The sequence below is a fragment of the Nicotiana tabacum genome, chromosome 22, assembly GCF_000715075.1.
Source record: "Nicotiana tabacum cultivar K326 chromosome 22, ASM71507v2, whole genome shotgun sequence".
Taxonomy (NCBI): Eukaryota; Viridiplantae; Streptophyta; class Magnoliopsida; order Solanales; family Solanaceae; genus Nicotiana; species Nicotiana tabacum.
Genome location: NC_134101.1, coordinates 122,609,367 through 122,616,356, shown reverse-complemented (window position 1 = coordinate 122,616,356; position 6,990 = coordinate 122,609,367). Strand labels below are relative to the sequence as shown.

Here is a 6,990-nt window from a genome sequence, read left to right as displayed (position 1 = left end):
AAAAACTAGCACAATCACGCGTCATGCAAGCGTGAATTGCACGTAGTTCGGCCAAATTAGTTGTGTCATCGCTACATGATTAAAGTGGTTTATTAATGTGAAATGATTAAATTAAGGTATTCAAATGGAAAACTTCTAAGTTCATTTACCGAATTGATAAACAAATGTAAATTTAAGTGGCTCGGAGCCTATTTTGCCTTCTAATAATGAGAAAAGTGTTCTATAATATACGAAGTTGAGCATTTTCATTGAATTCTTTCCCTCTCAATTAACTACTATAGAACGAACCAAAAAAAGTACGTAGAAGAATATAATTCCATCTTGCTCTTCTTATTTTATTCTTATTTCTTTTTTTATTTTTCTAAAAAAAGGAAAAGAAGGAAAAAGTAGAAGGGGAAAAAAAGAAAATAGCATGACTTTTTTCTATTGTGCTACTGATCATGTCCCTAAATCCCATTGATACATATCCCAATTATATGTAAAATAAATATGTGATGCCTTTTAGAAATTTCATAACTTCATCCATTTCAAATCTTCCATTCCAGTATTTAAGTCTACGCCTGATCGAGAGCCAATGTGTAATTAGGAAGATCACCTCTCAGTTGCCGTCAAGATTTCCATAACCCACACACATGATTGTAATCACGTTGCATATGGTAAAGTCACAAAATGATGATTGCATAATGATCCTCTAGGCACTTTGAATGCCTAGAGATATTCACTTTCTGCCGTTAAAGAGATATTCAAAAGTCTATAAGACTCCTATCTAATTCACAAATCTTTTAAAGAGATAATGATTGGTTTTAAATATAAATTTTTAGATAAAAATCCGAATCCACCATAACCAAGTTGTGACAGAGAATATCGTATTATTCCTTTGGGTTGCCTTTTGAATTTTTCGACGACCGAGTTTCTTAGTTTTGCAAGTATACAGTTGGGAAGTTTCATGTTGAGTTATAACATAAAAATTCAAGTATGCAAAATAGGAGTGTCCTTTTTCGTTTTGGTGTTTATAGTTTTATAATGTGAGTAGTATTTTTACAAGATATAAAATGTTTAGCTTCATAGCAGACATATGATAGTACTATCTATTATGAAAAGCTTTATTGGAAAATATATAGATTTGAATAGTTTAATTCAAAGTACAAAAATATTAAGCAATGTAATAGTGTTCAATGCAGCTCACCATGCAATTCTTGTAGCTCATGTCATTTATTTTAAATAAAAAAATAATTTAACCAAACCCGTGCCTTTGTTCAATTATTTTTAAAACGGGACAAACAAATAAAAACATATACCTAGAGAAATTTTCAGAAACCACTATGTTTTAGTGATTATTAGCTTGCTATAGCTACTTTTTACTAAATTACTTTTTATGGTTATGTTTTCAGTTGTTATAGATCGTATTCGATGTATTTTTGCTACTGTATTCATGAATAGAGTATCAAAACTCGGTGAAAAACAGGGGAGTCCAGCTAAGTACAGAATGTATTCGATTGTATTCGCGAGCTGTATTCGTAAATACAGTAACGGAATTTGCGGAAAAAAAAGTCTTCAACTGTTTAAAAATGGTAAGTGAATCAATTAATGCGATAAACTCCTAATATAACTCAACAAACTCAATTATACTTATTACAATGACTTTTGACCGTTGTTTTTAGATGTATTTTATTTCATTCAACAACTTTTTAAAATACACTAGTTATTCTAGTTTTAGTTATGTGTATGTATAGGTTGTAAGAGTTGAGTAATGGTTTGATAAATGGGGTAGGGTTTGGGCTAGTGTAATTTAATTAAAATTGTGCCAAAATTGGCCCAAAATTTAAGCCCAAAGGGCCCAAACCCGATCCAAAAGGGGTTGCCAAGAAGAGCTTAAAACGACGTAGTTTTATCTTGAAACTACGTCGTTTTGGTTAAGTGACAAGATTCAATCTCATCCACCCATCTTGATTTAATCCAACGGTCCTAGTTTGATCTTCATCCTAGGTATTTAAAGCCTAAAATCCCCAAAAATTTGCCTCATTTCCCCATTATTTCCTCTCTCTTCTTTCCCTCTCATCACTCTTTCTTCTCTCTCCCCCCCAAGCCGCTGCCGCCGCCCCACCGCCGCCGGCCGGAAATTGCCGCCGCCGGCGGACCACCTCCAAGCACCTCCAAATTTACACCATGTAATCTCCACAACTTCCACTTTCCATATTTCCAAACAAAATCCCTCAAACTCCTTGAATCTTAGATCTAGGAAACTTTCCCGTCACTTTTTTGCCCAAATTATTGAAGCTCCAACCACTACCACCCCACAATACGTACATCAATGGATAGAGCTCCTCAAGACCTAACTATTGATGCCAATTTCACCCTAAAAATTCGGCGACCAAAATCCGGTCAAATTCCGGCGACCTCCCCGAACACCCTCTTTTGGCATACCACCATTTTTTCGGCCACTTGAATTATAAAATGGTAAAAATCCTATTATTTTTCGTAGTTGATTTTTTATTTTATTTTTATTTTTTCAGATCTTATTTTTGTCTACTATTAATTATTTTAGCATTAGTTTTTGAAGTTTGAAATGTCAAATTTTCTGTTTTTGCACTTGTTGAAGTAGTAAAATAGTTTTGTGTTGATAAAAGTGAGGTAGTGAAAAATACTTAAGAGTATATGGTACTTGTTTGATTGTTTATTTACTACTTCAAGACTCTTTGAGTACAACACTCAAAAATCAAATTGTTTGGTAAGAAAATATAGACCTTTGGACAGTGTTTGAATAAAAGTCTGTCTTTGAATAGTGGAGAGCAGATTTTGTTTGAAATACTTGACAAGATTTGAACCAGAAAGTCTGGCATTTTGAATTTAAGAGCAGATTTTGTAGAAAAATCTGTCAAAAAGAGTGATTTTTAATTTTTTTGAAATAGCTGATTGTTTTGATATAAAAGGAGGACACTCCATCTTACTGAGGGAGCTCTACACAAAAAAAAAAAAAAAGAAAAAAAATCAGTAGCTATAATATCCCTTAGCAACTTTTGTGAGTTGATTCTTAAGTGAAAAACTTGTTTAAGGAAAATAGAGTAGTCTTGAAAGATTTTTCTGGAGTTACATAATTGTACTGTTTTGCTAGGGTATTTCTAGTTTATTTTCTTGGGTTTGAATCTGCCGGTTGTCACTGTTTTTTGCTGTTGATGCTGCCCGTTTAATTGTTTTGCTGTTGATTTTGGAAAGAGCTGACTCTGTTGTATTTGTTCTTCTTTCTGCTGTCCAGGTAATTTTCGGACCATGTAAACTCATAAAATCGAGTTGGAATGAAAGAAAATGATGCTGGGAAATATTAGTAGCCTTATCCTTCTATTGTAATTCATTTTTATATGCTCTTGAATGTTTGATAATGTTATAACGATATGTTAGTTAATTAAATTGTGTTAAGCATCTTTAATTATTTTTATTTTTGCAAAACATTAGATATAATTCCACTGGTATTTGGTTGTCTGAAAGGAGCATATATATTAAAATTTGAACCCTTGTAGTCATGTTTGTCCCTTTGTTGTCACCAAGCTAAGTTTTTATTATTATTATTATTATTATTATATTTTAGAGTCCCAATAATCTTTTTTTATCTCTTAAAAATACTTATTTAGTAAGGTAGTTAAGTTGTAGATTAGAAAGACAATCTATAAACTTATTTTTGTAAATAGTTGGCTACGGATTGCAAATAGCAAGATATGGCCGAATCTGTAACATAGCTTTAAAAGGTCATATCTGCAGATTTAAAGTCCAAAATCATATGGGCTTTTGGATTTTGTCTTGGACATGAGCCCATTTGACTCCATCAACCCAATAGTGGGCTGCCTCATTCAATGTCAAGACAAGCCCACATCTTACTAGTTTTAAGCAATGTCAATTGATAATTTTCTCTCATTACTCTCATCTTTTAAATTAGTACTCATAACAATAATTTTCTCTCATTAGTTAAGTTGTAGATTATTATTCAAATCTTTTCTTTAATTTTTTTTAAAATAAATAAAAACGGACATAAGAAAAGCATAAAAATCAAATAAACCACAGTTTATCCAAGTTTAATTCAAGCCAAATGTAGTCAATAAAGCGACCATGCTAGAATCACGGGACTCAAGGAATGCCTTACACCTTCTCCCCGGTCAACAGAATTCCTTACCCGGACTTTGTTTTCGCAGACCAATAATAATAGAGTCAAACCTTCCTTTGAATAGGGATTCAAATAAAAGGTGACTTGGAACACCAGTAGAAATCAATTCCAAGTGGCGACTCTGTAAATAAAATAATCCATACTTCAAATTTGTCAATTTAATTGGAAAAACTCTTTAACCCACAATCCATAACATTTTACACTTATCTCTTGGAGAGGTAAAAAGGGGTATGACAATTATAAAACACAAAATTTGTATTTCCAGTTATAAAAAAAATTCTCAACTGAAAAATACCTCAAAAACAGAGCAATCTTCAGAGATTCAATCCATCCTTTCTTTTTTTAGTGGTATCTTTACTAAAATATTTTTTAGTGGTATCTTTACAAATAGATTTATATATTGAAATTATATAAATACATTGAATGCAATTAAATATATAAAAATACATTGAATACATGAACTATAACAGGTCATATGTAGTGCAAAAACATATGAATACATACTGCAGATACATTTGAATACATAAATTATATTAATTAAAAAATATATATGAATACATTCATGGAATATAGCGAGATGGTGAATACAATGAAATACATGGAATACAACGAGATACATTGAAATACAATGAAAAAAAAAGATAATAAATACAATAAAATACATAGAATGCAACGAGATATATTGAAATACAATGAAAAAAAGGTAATAGACTCGTCAAGTTGCTCAGCCCCAAACTCCGTCGTCTTTGTTCAAGAACAACCCTAATGTCGTCTCGTCGAGAGGGCCGCGATTTTGACTCGAAATTCTCAAAATTTGACGCAAAAACGAAAGAAATTCCCCCAAAATTTCACTATAATTTCATTTGCAAATCCCTCTAATTCATATTTCAAATATACAACCCCTCAAAAAAAATTCCTCAATTCACCTTTCAATGGTAGATTTCGAACCTTCATCTTTCTCTATAGGGCTTGATTTCGATATTGATTCAGAACTCCAGCCCACTGATAATGAAAATTCGCAAGGCAATGGAGATGAATCAGTGGAGAATCGTGGTTGTATTCATGGAGAAAGACTGGCGTTGAGAGAGAGAGAGGGTGGAGAAAAATCTGAAAGAATGATAGAGAAAAATAATATAAAGCGTATTTTATGGCTTAAGGGTAGGAGGTGACCATAAATAGATATCTGGCTATAAAAATTAAAAAGTGACTATGAAATATAATTTTTAAAAGGGTATTTATTTAAAATAAATAAGGTATCAACATTTGTTATAGGAGGTAAAAAATTTCAATTTTGTTCGCCGTCTTGGCAAATCTATTTTGTATGTAGGCAATATAATATTTGCCTATCTTATATTCCCACTATATATTTCATTTGATATAGATGCGTATGAGCGAACATAGAGTTTAGAAAAATATATAAATTTGTAGTATGAAACACGTGATGACATTTGCGTGGCTATACAATTTTGTTATTTAGTAAAATGAGAAATTTAAAGCTAAATATTTTTTAGTATATAAATATATACTAAAAGAAACAGTATCACATCACATGGAACATAAAAGAAACCATTCGTGAAACTAATAAATCGCTAGCATTGTGTTAAATGCATAACTTGAAATTCTAAAGAAAAAGTGTGTTAACAGAAACAAAGAAATAACAGAACGCCAAACAGCTTTTGTTACTTTTAATTTCTCCCTTTTCATTCATAAATCATGCGTAAGGAACGGAACAAATTAAATAACGAAAACAAACAAACGGAAGCCATGAAATATACATGTATTGTAGCAATATTATTATAAACACGGCAAAAAGTGGGAGGATGAGGAAAAAGTTTAGGCCCTACAAGCAACAGTAGTGAACTTATCCATTTAAAGCCAAAACAAAGTACTTTAATATATAACCATATCTATGTGGAAATAACAAATTAAATAGGAAAAGCTTGCTCGGTGAGTCACGAAAACACTACACCCAACTTTTTGGTTAACAAAGCTTTGTCTTCTTTAACCACAATTCATGTCTTTTTTTCTCACTTCTGTCCAATTGAGTTTGAGACAACGGTTTATTGTTGTATATGACACTGCAGTCTAGCATATACTTAAGGTTGAGATTGCAAGAACATAAAATTTTGAAGTTCGACTTTATTATTTTTCTATGAATATTAGTACTTACGGTTATACTTATCTGAATTTTCTCTAAGTGGTGATTAATATCTTTAAAAATGACTTTACCTTCGTTCACTATAATATGTACACACACATTGTATACGGTGAAAATTGGGGCTACCCGATTTGATTCTTCGATGGAAAAAATGATACCACATCGGAAGACCAGGACGTCGAGCTTGGGGTCGAAGTTCCTTTCCAAGGTCGAGGCCGATACCACTTATCTTATTTAGGACTCCCCTATTATATAAAGGAGATCCTATTCATTTGTAGCACTCATTGTTCACTAATAAGAAAATATACGCACACTATTCTCTTGTTATTTCACTTACTATTCATCAGAGTTGTTTTATCATTTGCTATTCCCATTATCATACCTCGAGATTATCACAGATTGAGGTCGAGATTTAGCTTACACACTGGTTTGATCTATTTTATTCTTTAATTTATCTATTTAATTCCTTGTTTATCAATTGGCATTGAATTAAATCACGTATCCTTAAGACCACAATACAAGTTTAATTATTGCTCGAATTTTAGGGTAAACATAGATGTACTTGAATCTCGTTAGTTTTTTCCTCCTTTGGACACACAATGTATTCGAAATCTACTAGTTTGAATAATTTGCGTTAAGTAGGCCATTAAAATGTGTAAAATACTTGCTACCAAGAAAT

General features: G+C 31.8%; 1 long non-coding RNA gene across 1 annotated transcript; it reads left to right on the top strand.

The window, feature by feature from the left end:
* Positions 1 to 2,038: 2,038 nt before the first annotated feature.
* On the top strand, positions 2,039 to 3,433 carry LOC142176652 (uncharacterized). Its single transcript, XR_012705355.1, has 2 exons — positions 2,039 to 2,457; positions 3,254 to 3,433. It is a non-coding gene; the product is annotated as an uncharacterized LOC142176652 (long non-coding RNA).
* Positions 3,434 to 6,990: the final 3,557 nt, after the last annotated feature.